The sequence below is a fragment of the Pan paniscus genome, chromosome 19, assembly GCF_029289425.2.
Source record: "Pan paniscus chromosome 19, NHGRI_mPanPan1-v2.0_pri, whole genome shotgun sequence".
NCBI lineage: Eukaryota > Metazoa > Chordata > Mammalia > Primates > Hominidae > Pan > Pan paniscus.
The window spans coordinates 72128267-72150325 of record NC_073268.2 but is presented as its reverse complement, the minus strand read 5'-3'; positions in this window follow the sequence as shown (position 1 = coordinate 72150325).

The following is a 22059-nucleotide window of genomic DNA, read 5'->3' as shown; positions in this document are numbered from 1 at the left end:
TCATTTCCCGCACTATCACTAAATATTAATGGTCCCCAGATCCCTAATGAATCAGGTGTGTAGAAGATAGTATCCCTATTTGAAAAAGTAGCATTCTTATTTGAACCAGCACTTGTGATTTTCAGGACTGACCATTCATGCCTGTACAGGTAGCCAGCTAAGGTAAAGGTTTAGCAAGGTTATTCCAGGTCCTGGTGGAGGATGCTCACCACAGGCTAGCTATGGTGAATTAGGACAATTAAAACACACACACACACACACACACACACACACACACACACACACACACACACACACACACCCAAACCCTGTATTCCATTTTGCCTGGGTGGGTCAGTGGGTCTGGGGTTGTAATCATCATCCCAATGAGTCTTCCGAAAGTTCTTTCAGGTTCAGGCTGAATTCAGTTGCTATGTCAATGCATTCTCCCCAAACTTTCCACCTATGGTCACCTCCCTGAACACCAAACCTGGTTCTTCTGTACAAATTCTTATCTAGAACTGAGCCACCAAAATGGATTGTTTTATGATATAAATAAAAGCAATTAGGACAAGACTCTAAGATGTCTGGATAATGAGAACTCTCCTCAAGAATCTGTTTGTAGAGTATAATTCTCAACACTTTTCATAAGGATAATGAAATTGGAAAGCATGCTGGAAGAGAAAACTTCGGGGTCTCACAAATCCCAAGTGCCTAGAAAAGTCTATGATAAAACATACTATGTAGATCATGTGTATGTGTTTGGGAAGAGGCATGGTTAGCTCAGACATATCACCTCGGTTTTACATTTAAGATGGTGTTGAAGTGTCTGATTCTGGGAAGATATGCAACATACAGCCTGGATATATACAAGACTCCATCACTAATCTCAAATCATCTAGCATGAATTTGTGTGAGCTCCCTGTGTATACAAGGTTAGCAAGAACTCCCCTACATTTTATCTATGCCTCAGTTTCCCAACCACTGTAGTTGGGCATACTTTTATTGGATGGCATTGGAAAAGAAAAAAAATAAACTTTTCACTTAAGATTGCATCTCTAGTCCATAAAAATGTTAAGAGAGGAAGTGGAAAGGGGATCAAATTGCCAGGAGGAAGGAGAATGAAGGGGGAGAGAAATACACAAAATCAGCTCATCAATCCTTTTCTCTTATTGATCTTAAGCTTTTCAAAGCTGATAGTTGGTGGATATTATTAAATGTATATATATATATATGCTGGGCACGATGGCTCACACCTGTAATCCCAGCACTTTGGGAGGCCAAGGTGGGCAGATCAACTGAGGTCGGGAGTTCAAGACCAGCCTGACCAACATGGAGAAACCCTGTCTCTAACTAAAAACACAAAAAAATTAGCCAGGCCTGGTGGCGGATGCCTGTAATCCCAGCTACTCAGGAGGCTGAGGCAGGAGAATCGCTTGAACCCGGGAGGCAGAGGTTGTGGTGGGCCACGATTGTACCACTGTACTTCAGCCTGGGCAACAAGATTGAAACTCCGTCTCAAAAAAAAGAAAGTATATATATTTAATATATATACACATCCAGAAATTTGTCCATCCATGTAAACACAAGGCTTACTGCTTTGGGAGAGGAGATTAATATAAAAGATATCCGAGAAGGAGCAAGAGACTATTCAGGAGCTAAAGATTCCCCAGTAGCCTGACCTGTGCTGCCAGTGTTTAAGTTTATTTTCATTTAGTTTCCCACGCTCTCTAGGTAGCTATGCTCCAACAGGTGATGTGATCGCAAGGAGTATGATGCAGTTTTACTTACAACAAATTTGACCCGGGAGGGGAGCAACCAGGATTTTCAGGGTTCAGCTCACTACATACTACTGACCAGGAGCCAGGCCCATGAGGGCAGCCAAAGAGGAAACCCAGTCACTGGGACTGGGAGAAAAGCTTTTGATAATAATCACAACGTGGGCCAGGCGTGGTGGCTCACACCTGTAATCCCACCACTTTGGGAGGCCAAGGCGGGCAGATCATGAGGTCAGAAGATCGAGACCATCCTGGCTAACACGGTGAAACCCCGTCTCTACTAAAAATACAAAAAATTAGCTGGGTGTGGTGGCGGGCACCTGTAGTCCCAGCTACTCGGGAGGCTGAGGCAGGAGAATGGTGTGAACCCAGAAGGCAGAGCTTGCAATGAGCAGAGATCATGCCACTGCACTCCAGCTGGGCGATAGAGCAAGACTCCGTCTCAATAAATAAATAAATAAGTAAATAAATAAATAAATACACTAAATGCCATAAATTGTAAGAACTTGAATAATCCTTAGATACTGTTGCATGCCTGCCCCCATTTCATTTGTAGTGTGGCCATCATCTCTGTTTGCCTGGAAGTCTCCATATGCACAAATTGCTCTGGCACAATTATTAACAGCAATTCCTCTTACTGTAGGAAGTATCCTGGTTTGGATAACAAATTATCTGGTCATCTATGCATTTGGCAAATTGAAATCTGAGGCCCAAAGAAGGAAGACAAATTAGTGGCAGGGGGAATAGAAATAGGAATGGATTATAGGTTGGTTTGCTGTGGCCAAGAACAACAAAAATCAAAACAAACAAACACATCCCAACTGCCACACATTGCGTTAATACTACCTATGTCTCTGTCTGCCTCTTTGACTAGATTATAGGGTTGCGTCATAGCATCATATTTCTCAATGCCAATCCTGTATCAGGTATTTGATCAATATTTGTTTGACTGTTACATTTATTAACATACTTTCATATATATTGTCCCATCTAATTTTCCACTGACAATAACATCCATTGTAAGATGGATATTATTAAATAAAGATGAGAAAGCTGAAAATCTGGGATGTTAAACACTGAGAAAGTTAATAGCAAAAACCACTGAAACCCAGGTCTTCAATGTTTCTTTCCATTACATCATGCTTAGTGTTAGAAGGAGTCTAAATGTAGAGGGAATGTTTGCTTAGAGGGATGGAGCCCGGAAGAGCCAAGAAAAATGTGGCAGGAGAGAAACATGGCTGTGGGTCAGAGATTTGATTACTGGACCAGCAAAATTGTTTTTTGGAGCCCTGTAGCTTCTTCCAAGATGGCTGCTTCTTTGAAGAGAGGAAGCACATCATGTATTGTCGGCAGCGGAGTGGAAGGGGGGTTTGGCCATAGCCAGGATGCCGCAAGGGCAGAGGTTCAAAGTACAGGCTAATGTAGAACTGAATGGACCTACACAGCAGCAAGACTTGGGGCAGGCCGACAAGGGTTTCCCCCTCACAAGGGCTTCCATATGGCACATCCAGGGCTCCATTCAAGAAAGTATCAAGCCTGGTATTTTCCCGGCTGTTTACTCAAAAAAAAAAAAAAAAAATTAAGGCTTAGCATTTTGAAAAATGTATTTCTTGGAGACAAATATATTTTGGCCCAATTCACATCCCACTAGCACTCACCACACAAAGTTTCCAGTTCTATCCCCAGGCCGCAGCACCGCTGTACCATGAAGGATGATATTTTATTTATTTAATTTGTCTCTTTTTTTCTTAAATAATCCCCCTTTCTAGCTCCTTTAGCAACTAGTCGGTTTGTATTCTTTTGTCTCTACATTGTCCTCTTTGCTTGGACCCATGAAGTCAGTGTTATGTCTGCTTACTTCCAGGAAAACTTTTTCATTTTCAGTAATGAAAAAAATACTACCTGGCATGGAGCTATAGATGTCCTGTGGGACCATCGGAAGCCTCCTTGACCTCTTCCTGGTCCAGATGCCATCAGGATTCAGCCTGCCATAGGCTACCCTAGGAAACAGAAGATGTACACACTTGTTCAGAAGGGAGATAATTAAACATTGGAAGAACATCTTTTTCTCCTGCCTCAAAGTACTCTGTGTGGATTGTGGCTTCTCTCTCTCCTTTTCCCATTTTACCCTCCCCCCATCACCTTGAGTAAATATCTGCCAGTCCCATACAGAGTTATCAAAAGAAATAAAATAAGATTTCTAATAAATTCTCACACCATGACACAAATCCCAATCTTCAACAACTGACATTTCTGGATCTTCCATCTATGTTAGGGGAACTAATAGGGTTTCTGAGGAACCCTAATAGGGTTCCTCCTGGGCAGTAGAGGGCACTGTGCCTTGTACCTTAGGAATCTGACCACAGATAATAGAAACACATGGTGTGGCTGCTTCCCCAGCAAGAGCATCTTTTGTATCAAGAAGTCCTCTTGGTTCATCTTGCTGTCATGATTCCATGGAGGCAACAACAATGACACTAATGAAAGCTGATAGTTCTTTAATTTTCTTCTTCCAAAAACAGTCAGCTTTGGTGGTGAGGGACCTGGACTTTGGAAACTGCAGACTTTGACTCAAATCCTGAGTCTGCTACTTCTTGGGTCTGTGACCTGAGGACCCAACTTCTCTGAGTCTAGATTTCTTCATGTGAAAAGTGGGAAAATCGGCCGGGTGTGGTGTCTCATGTCTGTAGTCCCAGCACTTTGGGAGGCTGAGGAGGGTGGATCACGAGGTCAGGAGATCGAGACCATCCTGGCTAACACGGTGAAACCCCATCTCTACTAAAAATACAAAAAATTAGCCAGGTGTGGTGGTGGGTGCCTGTAGTCCCAGGTACTTGGGAGGCTGAGGCAGGAGAATGGCATGAACCTCGGAGGCAGAGCTTGCAGTGAGCCGAGATTGTGCCACTGTACTCCAGCCTGGGCGACAGAGCAAGACTCCATCTCAAAAAAAAAATAAAAAGTGGAAAAAAGCAATATGTATTAACTGGGCTGTGGTGAGGATCAAGTAAGACAATACAGATGCTTGCCTTCGGCACCTAAACATGCAATCAGGGTAGCTGTTGTTATTATTAAAATTACTAGTTTTGTAATATAATCAGGAGGAGGCAAGACTCTTAGGTGTTCTCTGAGGCCTCACCTTCTTGTTACTTTCTCCTATTCAACGCGTTGCCTACCCAAGTTACACAAGGGTTTAGTTAGTTCTAGGAACATTCCTATGAGTGTTGCAAGAGAGGTGCCTTAGGGAAGGGATGTCATCTCACCATAGAGGGCAATGATGATTCAGGAGGGCCTCTCAGGGTTATTTTGAGGGGACAGAGGATCAGTCCAAGAACAAGAACCCTTATTCCCATTCCAGGCTCAGGATCCAGATTCAAACCATAATTATGTCGTGCCTCACTAGGGGTGCTATGGATGAATGTGGAGGTTATGTACTGCATGGTAGTCTATAGAAAGCTATGGCCTCAGGACCCAATCTAACCTCCTGCCTATTTTTGTAAATATGGTTTTGCTGATATATAGCTATGTCTATTCACCTACCTATTGTTGATGACTACCTCCCCACTACAATGGCAAAGCTAAGTAGCTGCAACAGAGATCATACAGCTCTCAAGCCTTAAAATATATATTATTTGGCACTTTACAGAAAAAGTTTGCAGACCCCAGTGCTTAGTTTTTTAACCTAGTGTACACAGTGGATGCTTAAATCATAGTTGTTGAATGGATGAATGAATGAATGCATGAGTATAGACTCAAATACCAACTCAAAACAGTCAAGCAATTATTCCTAAATAAGTTTTAGTGAAGAAGATAAAAAGCAAAACAAAACAAACTTTGTAATGAGGAGACTTAAGTTCTAATTCCTACTCTGCCCCTTATTCGTTTGTGTGGCCTCAGATCAATCATTTCCCATCTTTGTATTCCAGTTTCTTCAATTGTAAAAAAGATAACCCTAAGCCCATTTTATTGGAGCTATAATGTTGAATAAAATAAAATCACAAATGTCCAAGCATCGTGTCCAGTGACTGGCATGTAATAGGAGCTCATCAAATTTTTGAAGTCAAAGCAAAGAGAAGGAGGAATCCTTTGCTTCTGAATAAAATATCTTCCCTGTCACACAGGAGTAAACAGAGTAATTCATACATTTAATTGGCAGATGTCATGGAAAAAATTTCAAGGAACATTCTACACAAAGACTCCCAGGCTAGTTTGTGTTCAGACAAACCAGACAGCCAGCCCACAGCCGGAGCCAGGAGCCAAATATTTCAGACACCATCAGGGCTGGCTGCTTCAAGCTAGGCTGTTCCGCATGCGGCTGGAGCCAGGCCACAGGAAGTCCTTGGTGTCAGCTCTCTAGAGCCTAGGGAGGCTTCAGCATTTTCCTGTTCCTCTGTGTAGACCACTACTCAGATAAGCGAGATAGGGAGAAAGGAAGGGGGGTCTCCGTTTATAAAGGCAGCTGCTGTCCCAGCTGAACAAGAATGCACAGCTGTTTGGGGGCTGTCTCCAGACTAGCATGCCTTTTGTTTCCATCTTCTTCTGGGGCAGGGCTGGGGATGGGGTGGGGTGAAAGTCTATCATAATGTTTACCTTGGGGGATGCTGTGCCACATCTCTGCCCAGATCTCATTTTATGGTGTGTGGAGTTTTATGGACCAATTTAACGTGGGAGAGGAGACGAGAAGGCTGATGTGCGAACTGAAGTTGAAGAGTCATAAATTCAAAGGAAAATTATTCCAGAATTATAAGCCCTACTTACCAGTGTCCAAGGGTAATAGCCACTGTTCAGGCAGGGGTTGGACTTCCAAAGTTATTTCAGGGGCCATTCGTAGGACAAGCACCCTTTCATTTCATTTGGATGGATAAATATTTTTAAATGGGGTCTCCTAAATTGTTAGGATGCAGCCAAAGTCCCCAAATTCTGATCGCCCTGAACACCCAAGTACTCTTTTCCCAGGACAGTTTGCTTAGGAAATAAAATCATACAGAAAATGATTTACACTTTATCTGCACAAAATAACAACCAGGACTACAGTTTGGTTTGAACTTGAGACCCAAGGAGATTTCCAAAAAGCCTTTTGATTACTGGGTGTTGGATAAGATATAACAAAGCCAACTTACAAAGTTCCCAGAGGATACAAGGCAGAAAAACAGATATTTTGATGAAACCTTGGTCTTGCACATTTCTCTGTTTGTAGCAATAGCCTAGGAACCTATGTGGATGTTTTTGCACAGAGCTGCAGAAAAGCCAGAAAATATAAGGGCTAGATGAAACAACTGATCCAGCCAAAGTTATACACAACAGTTTTTTCATCTTTATGTTTCTAAACACCTGGAAAAAAATACCTAAGACATTTTAGGATCATAATGAGGAAATAAAAGTCATTCTGAAGTCCTTTGAGCATTACCCCAACACACCCCTCCCCAGAATACCTGTTGCCTGTCACCGTGTACTGCTGGCTTTTCCAGGGTCCTTTCTTGCAAGCATCTGATTTCCGCTGATTTTTCAGCAACAGCCCCACCAGTTTCTCTAAACATAACATCTCTCAAATTTCTCATGCAAGACATATCATAATTAATATTCTGAAAAGCAATGACAAGCCCTATCCTTTCATGTCTGCTGGTTGCTGTTGGACAATGTCGGGTAGTCCTCATGCAAAATGAATAGTGGAGCTGCTGAAAATCTAGACAGTAAGAAGACTCTCTTACTGGTATTACCATAGCCTCACACCTGACTTGAAAAGCCCTCTGCCAAGGCCCTTTCCTTCCTAAATTTTTGTTATTAGATTTTCATTTAAGAACTATAGAGAGTATTTTACCATTACCAGAGGTGGTGGCTTACGTAGGCACAAAGTCATGAAAAAAATTCACCATCCATCTCTACAAATTCATGCATTTTGTATCCAAAGCATAATGAAATATTCTTCTGCTTGCCAGTGTTTAAGTTACAGGTTGGAAAACATTCAAAGAGCTTGAAATTCAAGCTGATGAGATAATGAGAGGACAGGGAATGCAAGCAGCCCTGGCAGCCATTCAAAATGGATCTTCTCCATATGAGGTGTTGAGACCCATTGATAAATGGCAGAAAGTACTATTGGACTTCACAAGATTAGAATAGAATCTAATAAGTAAATGTTAGTAATTGATAATGTCCCAGGCTTTAGCTTCTATAGTTAATTCATGGTTGTTCTTTATTATTTATTTATTTATTTTTATTTATTTATTTCTGAGATGGAGTTTCACTCCTGTTGCACAGGCCGGAGTGCAGTAGTGTGATCGCAGCTCACTGCAGCCTCTGCTTCCCAGGTTCAAGTGATTCTCCTGCCTCAGCCTCCTGAGTAGCTGGGATTACAGGTGCATGCCACCATGCCCAGCTAATTTTTGTATTTTTTGTAGAGACAGGGTTTCACCATGTTGGCCAGGCTGGTCTCGAACTCTTGACCTCAGGTGATCTGCCCACCTTGGCCTCCCAAAGTGCTGGGATTACAGGCATGAGCCACCGCGCCTGGCCAGCTGTTATTTTATAAATAAATACATGAAGTAAGTGGGGATATGAATGGACCAATGGCAATAGTGTGCCCTGAAAATGGTTGCTATAAATCTAGTTTGTATTGACTGTGTTTTCTTTCTTTCTTTCTTTTTTCTTTTTTGATGCTCTGGCATTTGGGCCCTTGATCCTAGATAGATTGCCTCTTCCAGGCTAGCTAATTCCTAGAGATAGCAAGACTCCTCTGGGAGTGCACCTGTGTTATACAAACCAACCAATTTGGAGCTCACAACCTCAACTATCTCCTTTATCAACTTCTCACACACTAGGCCAATACCCTCTCTGTCCTAAATTACTCCAGGGACTGGTACTAGACAACTGGGGACCAGTCTTATAGCCCAGAGCCCACTGAAATTATTCAAACTATCCAATCCTAAACTTAACAGTGTACCTACTCTGCCTCACCCAGTCATTCCCAGGAGAACCCCAATAGGAACTCTGGGCATGCCCTGCCCCCTCCTGCTTCTGTCTCCCAGCTGATTTAGTGCTTCCCAATGTCCTGCATGGCATGTCCTGACTTCTGTGTCCAAGGATCTGTGATTTGTGAATATAGGCTTCTTCCTTGATCACAATCATTTCTGTCTGTGTGTCTTACCATATTTGACTTAAACAAATCTCAGGTACATTTTTAGAGCAATTTTGTGCAGTGAAGACCCAACTAAATAAAAACTGAGTAGAACGTGGATGGAGAGGAAGTTCATTGGGTTCCCAGAGCATTAAAGTCCAGATGGTTAGTTATAAGAAGGCATTTGTAATGCAAAAGAAAAAACAAAACAGCTGAGCTGACAAAAGTCATGCAGTGTTATAGTGCATGTGGAGAAGGGGTGCAGAGGACTAGAAAGAAAGATGAGTGGAAGATGATACATTTTCCATCATTAAAATTAAAAGCCTTCCCAACATGAGCCATTGGGTCTTTGAATTGGGAACAATTAAAAGAAGAAGCAGGGGGAGGAGAAGAAAAAGGAGGAAGACAAGGAATGAGGAGAAAAGAAGTGGGGAATTTCAGAAAAGGGGCACCGTTAAAGTCTTTGCTCTCAGGCATGCCTCTGGTTTGTGGTGCCATTTCATCACATGGTGGGAGTGCCCAGGAGGCAGAACATTGTTTGCTGGGTTACTTCTCCAAGCTTTCTGCCCAACTCTGATGTGGTGGTCTGCTTCCAGTTAATCTAATGTTTATGGTTGAACTCCACTGGCTACCGTGAAATGCTTGGTTGATTCTGCATTCACCACGAGATGCCTATCATCCCTGCACATCCGCTCTTGTTGGCTTCTCTAACACCTAAAGAAAGCAAACTTTCCTGCAGTTTGAAAGAGATCTGTGCAGAAAAGTTCATTTGGCCCTGCATTTTCTTCGCCCATATGTGTTTTCAACTAAAGGAGACCAGTCCTGAGGCAATTTCCACAAGTACCTCCCTTTCTGTTTCTTCTGAACCAGTCATCCACAAGGATCTTTGTGGCATGTCCAGTGGAGGCTCTAAGAAATAATAAAGACTTTCTAAGAAATCAGTCTACTTAACACTTTGAGTTTTTGGAACAAAAATCTCTGCCTCAGAAAAATGTGGTGGAACTTGAACCCATTATGTAACAACGAAAGCCAATAAAGTCCTGCCTTTTCCGTGGTTATGGGATGGTGATGAAACTTTCATAGGGAAGATATGTAACTTTTAATTTTTTTGTAACTCAATTTCAATTTTGAACCCAAATTCTAATAAGGTGGCAAAAAAATCAGTCTCAGTCAATTCAGTAATTCAATCCCTATGCCCTTCCTTTTTGCAGTTTGTCTAAGTTCCTCAGAGGTTTATGCATTGCTAAGGTGATGGCCACTGCCCATGCTAGTCTCCTTGGAGATGCCCATTTCCCTTCTGATTGTCTGTCCTGTCCACTATGCCCTTTCCATTTGGATTCTCTATACTATTTCTCAGTCACTTTTGGGGGAATTTTTCTGTTGCATCCAAATCACACTGCATATGGAGAAAATCTAGGAGGTTATCTCAAGTCCTATCAGCCTAGACTCACCCCACTGTGCACCTCCAGAAACATGCCTCAGCAGTGAAATATAAGGACCCTCAACATACTGACCTGAAGTCATTCTCCTCTGCTCACACCAGGTTTGGCCCAAGAAGCCCAGCACAGAACTCCCCTCACCCCAGGAATGGCCAGCATCTATATACTTGACATGTCCTCCCTTACTTTTCTCCTCCCCATTCTGAGGACTCTATTATTAGAGGATAATAGAAGCCTGGTTTCTGCTCCTCAGCTATTCTTTTCAAATCTACTCTTCATGCTTGTGTCCTTTCTATTTCCCTCAGTATCCAGACTTTGGAAACTCAAAAGCCAGAGGAAAAAACGTGTGTGAAACTTGTATATGTTGAGTGGTTGGGGGAAATAGTTGGTTGGGAGAAAGACCAAGGAGTAACAATAAATAACAATAGAAAACCCACTGGGTACTATCAGAAAACATATAATACCTCTAGACTAAAGCTCAGCTGCCTTCAGGGACTTAGAATGGGACCCACAGAAAGCCTTGTCAGAACAAATCTTGTTTTCTTTTTCTGAAATTTAAAACTTTTTCTTGATGCAATTTTGATTCAGAGCAAACAAGAATGAAAGGACTGAAGTTAAAATCTAGATTTATTTTCTGTCAATGTTAGACACATCAGTACTTAAGTAAGTGCTGCTAGGTGGGTTTCCCGAACCAGCTCCCTTCCCTTTCCATCATCAGTCTCTTTTTCTTTCTTCAGTTCTTACACACATACATACACACACACACACACACACACACACACACACGACACTGCTCCAGGTGGCAAAGAAAACAAACCAAGGCAGATTTCCTCAGCCTGTTTTCTAGCCAGTTGATTATACAGCACACGTCTTCTGCACACTTGGTAGTAAAGACATGTTTTCCACTTGTCACACAACTTTTGAGACCCTTTAAATGTAAGAATTATGAAAAAGATTGGCACATTTGCTGAGGGCATTAAATTAGATGACCTCTAAGGTTGCTTTCCTACTCTTTTCATCATTCAGATGAGAGAAAATGTCATTTCAGGAGAATAGACTGTAGGCAGTTCTCAATTATTCATGGGGGGCATATTAATTTTCCTAGTAGATTTTTTCCATTTTGATTAAATAAGCTCAGAAAGAGCTTTTAACACTTCAGTAACCTTTTCTACTGCCACCCCCAGAAGTTCTGGGTGCCTGGGCATCTTTTTTCTGTTTATCTCCATTTATTCACCATAGAGAACAAATCCCTCACCCAACACCATTTTATTAGCGACCCTTAAGATTCTTGCTCTCACTCTATGAATTTTCTCTTTTATTTTAATAATCAGAAATGTATAAATAAAAATATTAAAACCTCTGTCTAGTTCTATCTTCAAATGTAATTACTGTTACCTGTTGAATATATATTCTTTGAAATTTTTCTATGCTTATATAAACACATACACATGAATTACTGTGTGTGTGTGTCTATGCGTGTGTATGAATGGAATTGTGGCAGACAATGTCTTTTGATAAGCCGACAGCCATAAGCATCAAACTTCCACCTTCTAGCTAAAAGAACCCCCATTTTCTAAGACAGAAAGAAGAGATCTCTTTTTTCTGGTTTGAGGTTTTTGTTTGTTTTGTTCTTTACAACTGAGATGTAACATGCATACTGCAAAGTTCACAAATCTTAAGTACAATGAATGTTTACATATGTATGCAGTCATCTTCCACCGCCCAGCTCAGGAAACAGATTACGTGCATCACCACCTGGAGGCCTCATTGTACCCCTTGCCGGTCAATATCTCCTGAAGGTAACCCCTATCCTGGTCTCTATCACTGTAGATTAGTTTTGCTAGTTCTTAAGTTCATATAAATTAATAATATTGTATATAATCTTTTGTGCCTGACTTCTTCCAGCATTCACATAAAATTAGTTTATGTTTTATTGCATGATTCAGTAGTTTATTCTTTTTCATTGCTGTGTGGTTTTTTGCTACATGCATATTTCACAATTTATTCGTTCTCTTGTGAATATATTGAACACCTTGGCTGCTTCCATTTTTGTGATATCATGAATAAAGCTATTGAGAACATTTCATGATATATAGTTTGTGATATATAGTTTGGTGAGTATATGGATTCATTTCTGTGAGTGTATACCCTAAAGTTTTAAATTTCAGAACAAGAAATTTCAAAAGTTGCAGAACGAATTTACATTTCCACCGGCAATGTATGAGAGTTCTACTTGCTCTACATCCTCGCCAGCATTTGATATTGTCAGTCTTTTTATTAACTACTCTGGTGGCTATAGAGTGAATTTCATTGTAGTTTTTATTTGTATTTTCTACATAAACTTTAATAACCTTTTCACGTAAGTTTCTTGACCATTTGGATGTCTCATTTCTGAAGTACCAAAGGCTTTGGTCCGTTTTTAATTATTTTTCTTTTTCTTTTTAATTTATAGGAACTCTTTATGTCTTCCAGATCCAAGTCCTTCATCAGATATATTAATTATAAATATTTTCTCCCAGTCTCTTTGTACTCCTTAATGATGTTTTTTGATGAGCAGAAGTTTTTCATTTTAATAAGGCCCATATTATTAATATTTTATTTTATGGCTAGTGTCTTTGAGTTCAGAGATCATTTAATTTTAGGGCAGCAGGCTCCTCCTCTAACTCTGTGGATAGATCATGAGACCTCTAAGCTGGCCATATAATTCCATTCTCCTTTGTATGGTGCTTCTGCAGGCTGCTGTGCAGGCAGATGTGACGATGTGCCTTAGTTCCAGACTATGAAATTAGGGCAACTCTGATCAGGAATTCAGGTACACATATTGATCTTCAACTTATTTTTCTCTTAATATATCATAGACGTCATTGTAAGTTAATATATTCAATTCAGATTTATTTTCTCTTTCAGGGTCCCACAGAACTCCATTCTGGGTGTACCATACTTTATTTATTGTTCTTCTTATTTTTAGACATTTAGATTGTTATCATATTTCTACTAAACAATGCTGCAATAATTTGTATACACATGTCTGCCTAAGTACTTGGGCCTATTGATAGGAAAGATCCATTCTTAGAAATGGAATTGCTAAGTCAAAGTGTCTGCACATTTAAATTTGGATAGACATTGCTAAATTGGCTTCCAGAAATGTCATTCCCATTCAGATTTTCACAAATCATATGTTAGAGAACCTGTTTTCCCACACAGATGACTGCATAGCAAGTTACTAATTTTTTAAATTTATACACATTTTATAGACAACTGAATTGTATTTCATTGTGTAAATATGGACTTAAAATTATTGATAAGTTTGCTAATGTTTTCCTGTCTTGTGCTATTCATTTGCATGTGTGAACTACCTATTCAAAACTTTTGCCCACTTCCCTATGGGGCTGTTTGTCTTTCATATTGCAGCATTTCCCTTGGCGATTATTGTTCCACTTATTTTAAAGGTTGTCTGGGCAAAACTGAATCCGCAAGATGACTCTTCTCTAAACAGGTTTAAAACATGTGGTTGGGCTAATCTGAACTGGGTCTTTACCAATGTTAATTATATATGCTATAAATATTTTCTTCTTTTAACTTTGCTGTGAAGGATTTTACTATACACAAGTTTTACAAGTTTCTGTATAAACAAATCTGTCTGTCATTATGCTTCTTAGCTTAGTGGTAGTCTTTGAAAAGCCTCCTCTCTCACAAGATTCTAATAATAGTTTTCTATCTTTTCTCTCCTCCAGTTATTTTGTATGTTTTAATCTTTTATTTAACATTTAACATATATCTATTCAGTGCTTAGTATGTGCCAGGCTGTGAACAGTGATAAATAATACAAAAATTCTCAACTCTCAAGAGCTTTTAGTTTACTGGGAAGACAGGCAATAAGCCCTTATGCAGATACATAGTATGTCAGAAAGTGATCAATTCTATGCAATAAATGAAATAGGTCAAGGGGAAAGATGAGCTTATGTGTAGGCACCTTAACTGGGAAGCACAGGAAATGCCTCTCAGAGGAACTGATATTTGGAGAGACCTGAATCCTTGGAAGAATCTAACTTATAATGACATTATGGGAGAGGGGCCCAGACAGAGGTGACAGATAGGGCTCAGGTCTTGAAGCAGAAGTGAATTATGTCTCATGCCTGTAATCCCATCAGTTTGGGAGGCTGAGACAGGTGGATTGCCTGAGTGAGGAGTTCCAGAACAGCCTGGCCAACAAGGTGAAACCCATGTCTACCAAAAATACAAAAATTAACCAGGCATGGTGGTGTGTGCCTGTAATCCCAGCTACTTAGGAGGCTGAGGCAGGAGAATTGCTTGAGCCTGGGAGGCGGAGGTTGCAGTGAGCTGAGACTGTGCCACTGCACTCCAGCCTGGGTGAAAGAGCAAGAGTCTGTCTCAAAAAAAAAAGAAGAAGTGAATTACATATGTCCAAGAGACAGAAAGAGTCCACATTGGCAGGACAGCAGAGAATAAAGGGGAGGTCAACGATGGGACCAGAGAAACCATCCATCAGCCACTTCAGTTTATCGTCATTTCATCAGAAAACTTTAAGCAGAGTACTAATGTGAAGTGAATCATTTAAGGGAACAAAAGACACTGGAGCCTCCTTGAGGGAGGAGGGTGAGAGAAGGGAGAGATTCAGAAAAAAATTGAGGTACTATGCTTAGTACCTTGGTGATGAAATAATCTGTCACCAAACTTTTGAGTTTACCTATATAACAAACCTGCACATGCGCTCCTGAATCTAAAATGAAAGTTTAAGTATTTAAATATATATGTGTGTTGCATGTTTATAGCAGCACAATTCACAATTGCAAAAATATGGAACTGTTTTCACACTGCTGATGAAAACATACCCGAGACTGGGCAATTTACAAAAGAAAGAGTTTTAACTGGACTTACAGTTCCACGTGGCTGGGGAAGCCTCACAATCATGACAGAAGGCAAGGAAGAGTAAGTCCCATTTAATGTGGATAGTAGCAGGCAAAGAGAGGAGAGCTTGTGCAGGGAAACTCCCCTTTATAAACTCATCAGATCTCATGAGACTTATTCACTACCACAAGAATAGCACAGGAAAGAACTGCCCCCATGATTCAATCACCTCCCACTGGGTTCCTCCCACAACACATGGGAATTCAAGATGAGATTTGGGTGGGGACACAGCCAAACCATATCATTCCACCCTGGCACCTCCCAAATCTCATGTCCTCACATTTCAGAATGAATCATTCCTTCCCAACAGTCCCCCAAGGTCTTAATTCATTTCAGCATTAACTCAAAAGTCCACAGCCCGAAGTCTCATCTGAGACAAGGTAAGTCCCTTCCACCTATGAGCCTATAAAATCAAAACCAAGTTAGTTACTTCCTAGATACAATGGGGGTACAGGCATTGGGTAAATACAACCATTCCAAATGGGAGAAATTGGCTAAAACAAAGGGGCTACAGGCCCCATGCATATCTGAAATCCAGCTGGGCAGTCAAACCTTTAAGCTCCAAAATTATCTCCTTCGACTCCATGTCTCAGATCCAGGTCATGCTGATCCAAGAGGTGGGTTCCCATGGTCTTGGGCAGCTCTGCCCCTGTGGCTCTGCTGGGTAAAGCCTCCCTCCTGGCTGCTTTCATGGGCTGGTGTTGAATATCTGCAGCTTTCCCAGGTGCTCGGTGTAAGCTGTCAGTGGAACTACCATTCTGGGGTCTGGAGGACAGTGGCCCTTTTCTCACAGCTCCACTAAGCAGTGCCCCAGTAGGGACTCTATGTAGGGGCTCTGATCCCACATTTCCCTTCCACACTGCCCCAGCAGAGGTTCTCAATGAAGGCCCCACCCCTTCAGTAAACTTCTGCCTGAGCATCCAGGTGTTTCCATACATCTTCTGAAATCTAGGCCAAGCTTCCCAAACCTTAATTCTTGACTTTTGTGAACTCACAGGCTCAACACCATGTGGAAGCTGCCAAGGCTTTGGGCTTTCACCCTCTGAAGCCATGGCCCAAGCTCTGTGTTGGCTCCTTTCAGCCATAGCTGGAGCAGCTGAGACACAGGGCACCGAGTCCCTAGGCTATAAGAATTAAAGAAAGAGAAAAGAAACATGAAAGTGGCTTGGCAGTCAAGACAGGTTCATTTTAGAGAAAACAAACCTGAGAGGGGCATCTGGCCAGGTTAGGTCAGAGCACACTCTCTTACAGACTAAGAGTTTTTAAGGATTCAGGGTGGGAGACCTTATCAGAGGCGTGGGCTGCTTCTGTATCTCTTTGTTGTGCTTATCTGGGAGAGAGAGTTGTGTGTCTGTTCCCATACATCCTTCTGCAGCTGCAGGCATACCCCCTGAGTCTGCTTTTAGCCTCCCTATCTTAGTGCACCCGAAGGGAGAGGAATGTGCTTATTAAGGCCCACAGTTTTACTGGGGCCCATGTATGAGGGTGAAGTTTGGCAGTTACCCAAGAGACTTTCCCCCCACCTCCCTCTGTGCCCAAGCTGTCTTATCTATGTCCTACCGTCTGCTCTTTCTGGCTGTTTGTAGTTAGAAGAGAAGTGATTTCCTTGAAATGCATGAGGCTAGAAAGGGAGATGGAACTTAAAGTGCTAGTGTTTTTCTGAGATGATGGTACTTCTGCTCTGTCATAGGCTGCACACAGCATGAGGACCCTGGGCCCGACCCAGGAAACCATGTTTTCCTCCTAGGCCTCCAGGCCTGTGATGGGAGAGGCTGTTGTGAAGACCTCTGACGTTCCCTGGAGACATTTTCCCCACTGTCTTGGGCATTGACATTCAGCTCCTCGTTACTTATGCAAATTTTTGCAGCCAGCTTGAATTTCTTCTCAGAGAATGGGATTTTCTTTTCAATCACATTGTCTGGCTACAAATCTTCTAAACTGTTATACTCTGCTTCCCTTGTAAAACTGAATGCTTTTAACAGCACTTAAGTCACATCTTGAAAGCTTTGCTGCTTAGAAATTTTTCCCACCAGATACCCTAAATCATCTCCCTCATGGTCAAAGTTCCACAAATCTCTAGGGCAGGGGCAAAATGGCACCAGTCTCTTTGCTAAAATATAACAAGAGTCACCTTTGCTCCAGTTCCCAACATGTTCTTCATTTCCATCTGAGACCACCTCAGCCTGGGCCTTATTGTTTGTATCACTATCAGCATTTTTGTCAAAGCCATTCCACAAGTCTCTAGGAAGTTCCAAACTTTGCCACGTTTTCCTGACCTCTTCTGAGTCCTCCAAACTATTCCAACCTCTGCCTGTTGCCCAGTTCCAAAGTCGCTTCCACATTTTTGGATATCTTTTCAGCAACACCCCAGTCTTTTCAGTGCCAATTTACTGTATTAGTCTCTTTTCATGCTGCTGCTGAAGACATACCCAAAACTGGGCAATTTATGAAAGAAAGAGGTTTAATTGGACTTATAGTTCCTCAAGCCTGGGGAATCCTCACAATAATGGCAGAAGGTAAGGAGGAGCAAGTCCCATCTTATGTGGATACCAGCAGGAAAAGAGAAAATAAATTGTGCAGGGAAACTCCCCTTTATAAACCCATCGGATCTCATGAGACTTTTTCACTACCATGAGAATAGTATAGGAAAGACCTGCCCCCATGATTCAATCACCTTCCGCTGTGTTCCTCCTACAATACATAGGAATTCAAATGAGATTTAGGTGAGGATACAGCCAAACAATATCACAACCCAAATTCCCATCAATCAACAAGATAAAGAAATTGTGGTATATATAAACAACGGAATACTACTCAGCCATAAAGAAGAATGACTTAATGGCATTCGCAGCAACCTGGATGGAATTGGAGATTATTATTCTAAGTAAAGTAATTCAGGAATGAAAAACCAAATATTGTATGTTCTCGTTCATATGTGAGAGCTAAGCTATGAGGATGCAAAGGCATAAAAATGACAAAATGGGCTTTGGGGACTCAGAGGGAAAGGGAAGCAGAGTAAAGGATAAAAGACTACAAATTGGGTTCAGTGTATACTGCCCAGGTGATGGGTGCACCAATCTCGTAAATCACCATTAAAGAACTAACTCATGCAACCAAATACCACCTGTTCCCTAAAAACCTATGGAAATAAAAAATAAATAAATAAGTGTGTGTGTGTGTGTGTGTGTGTGTGTGTGTGTGTGTGTGTGTGTGTGTATCAGGACCTCCACTTCCAACTAGGATGAGGTAGGTCACAGCGGGCCAATGATTCCAATGCAGTAAGAAAAAAGTGATAAATTATTATCATTATTATTATTATTTGCATACTTTTAAATTTTACTTTAAGTTCCAGGATACATGTACAGAATGTGCAGGTTTGTTACATAAGTACACATGTGCTATGGTGATTTCCTGCACCTATCAACCCATCATCTAGGCTTTAAGCCCCGCATGCATTAGGTATTTTTCCTAATGCTCTCCCTCCCCTTGGTCCCCACCCCCTGACAGGCCCTGGTGTGTTGTTCTCTTCCCTGTGTCAATGTGTTCTCATTGTTTAACTCCCACTTATGAGTGAGAACATGTGGTGTTTGGTTTTCTGTTCCTGTGTTAGTTTGCTGAGAATGATGGTTTCCAGCTTCATCCATGTCCTTGCAAAGGATGCAATCTCATTCTTTTCTATGGCTGCATAGAATTCCACGGTGTGTATGTACCACATTTTCTTTACCAGTCTATCACTGGTGGGCATTTGGGTTGGTTCCAAGTCTTTGCTATTGTGATTAGTGTGCAATAAACATATGTGTGCATGTGTCTTTATAGTAGAATGATTTATAATCCTTTGGGTACATACTCAGTAATGATACTGCTGGATCAAATGGTACTTTTGGTTCTAGATCCTTAAGGAATCACCACACTGTTTTCCACAATAGTTGTGGAACAACACAGCCTCACCAGCATCTATTGTTTCCTGACTTTTTAATAATCACCATTCTGACTGGCATGAGATGATACATTATTGTGGTTTTTGATTTGCATGTATCTAATGACCAGTGATGTTGGACTAGAGAAGCAAGAGTGAACAAATTCAAAAACTAGCAGAGGACAAGAAATAACTAAGATTGGAGCAGAACTGAAGGAGATGGAGATGCAAAAAACCCTTCAAAAAAGTAATGAATCCAGGAGCTGGTTTTTAGAAAAACTTAACAAAATATATAGACTGCTAGCCAGACTAATAAAAAAGAGAGAAGAATCAAATAGACACAATAAAATATGCTAAAGGGGATATCACCCCAATCCCACAGAAATACAAACTACCATCAGAGAATACTGTAAACACCTCTACATAAATAAACTAGAAAATCCGGAAAAAATAATACATTCCTGGGCACATACACCCTCCCAAGACTAAACCAGGAAGAAGTTGAATCCCTGAATAGACCAATAACAAGTTCTGAAATCGAGGGAGTAATTAATAGCCTACCAACCAAAAAAAGCCCAGGAGCAGACAGATTTACAGCCGAATTCTACCAGAGGTATAAAGAGGAGCTGGTACTATTTCTTCTGAAACTATTCCAAAGAGTTGAAAAGGCGGGACTGCTCCCTAACTTGTTTTATGAAGCCAGCATCATCCTGATACCAAAAACTGGCAGGGACACAACAAAAAAAGAAAATTTCAGGCCAATATCTCTGATGAACATCAATGCAAAAATTCTCAATAACACACTGGCTAACTGAATCCAGCAGCACATCAAAAAGCTTATCCACCACGATCAAGCTGGCTTCATCCCTGGTATGCAAGGCTGATTCAACAAACACAAATCAATAAACATAATCCATCACATAAACAGAACCAATGATAAAAACCATATGATTATCTCAATAGATGCAGAAAAGGCCTTTGACAAAATTCAACATCCCTGCATGTTAAAAACTCTCAATAAAGTAGGTATTGATGAACTGTATCACAAAATAATAAAAGCTATTTATGACAAACCCATAGCCAATATCATACTGAATGGGCAAAAGCTGGAAACACTCCCTTTGAAAACTGTCACAAGACAAGGATGCCCCCTCTCACCACTCCTATTCAACATAGTATTGGAAGTTCTGGCCAGGGCAATCAGGCAAGAGAAAGAAATAAAGGGTATTTAAACAGTAAGGGAAGAAGTCAAATTGTCTCTGTTTGCAGATGACATGATTGTATATTTAGAAAACCCCATTGATTAAGCTCAAAAACTCCTTAAGCTAATAAGCAACTTCAGGAAAGTCTCAGGATACAAAATCAAGCTGGAAAAATCACAAACATTCCTATACAACAACAGCAGACAAGCAGAGAGCCAAATCATGAATGAACTCCCATTCACAATTGCTACAAAGAGAATAAAATACAAAGGAATACAACTTACAAGGGATGTGAAGGGCCTCTTCAAGAAGAACTACAAACCACTACTCAACAAAATAAAAGAGGACACAAACAAATGGAAAAAAAATTCATGCTCATGGATAGGAAGAATCAATATCATGAAAATGGCCACACTGCCCAATGTAATTTGTAGATACAATGCTATTCCCATCAAGCTACCATTGACTTTCTCCACAGAACTAGAAAAAACTGCTTTAAATTTCATATGACATCAAAAAGGAGCCTTTATAGCCAAGAGAATCCTAAACAAAAAGAATGAAGCTGGAGGCATCACACCACCTCACTTCAAACTATGCTACAAGGCTACAGTAACGAAAACAGCACGGTACTGGTACCAAAACAGATATATAGACCAATGGAAGAGAACAGAGGCCTCGGAAATAATGCCACACATCTACAAACATCTGATCTTTGACAAACCTGACAAAAACAAGCAATGAGGAAAGGATTCTCTATTTAATAAATGGTGCTGGGAAAACTGGCTAGCTATATGCAGAAAACTGAAACGGGATCCCTTCCTTACACATTATACAAAAATTAACTCAAGATGGATTAAAGACTTAAACTTAAGACTTAAAACCATAAAAACCCTAGAAGAAAACCTAGGCAATACCATTCAGGACATAGGCATGGGCAAAGACTTCATGACTAAAACACCAAAAACAATTGCAACAAAAGCCAGTATTGACAAATGGGATCTAATTAAACTAAAGAGCTTCCGCACAGCAAAAGAAACTATTATCAGAATAAACAGGCAACCTACAGAATGGGAGAAAATATTTTCAATCTACCCATCTGACAAAGGTCTAATATCCGGAATCTACAAGAAACTTAAACAAATTTACAAGAAAAAAACAACCCCATCAAAAAGTGGGCAAAGGATATGAACAGACACTTCTGAAAAGAAGACATTTATGTGGCCAACAAACATATGAAAATTATTTTTAAATCATATTTTTTACAAAAGCATCAGTTTGGTGAGAAATTAAATCACATTTTAAGACATTGGAGAAATGTATAAAAAATTACTAGAGAACCTAAACGTTTATAATAGAGGATATCCCAGTGACCAAAAGTCTATCAAAAGGTTTTGTGCAACAGTAATCTTCAGGGAAATGTGAATTAAGACCACAACTATATATCAGTATGTACCCACCAGGATGATTATAATTTAATATCATTGACACCACCAAGTGTTAGTAAAAATGTAGATTAACTTGGACTCTTATGCAATGCTAATGGCAATGTAAATTTGTAAATCTGGCCTTTGAAAATCTCGTTAGCTGTATCTATTTTTTTTTTTTTTTTTTTTTTTTTGAGATGGAGTCTCACTTGACTCCCAGGCTGGAGTGCAGTGGCGCAATCTCGGCTCACTGCAACCTCCACCTCCATGGTTCAAGCAATTAC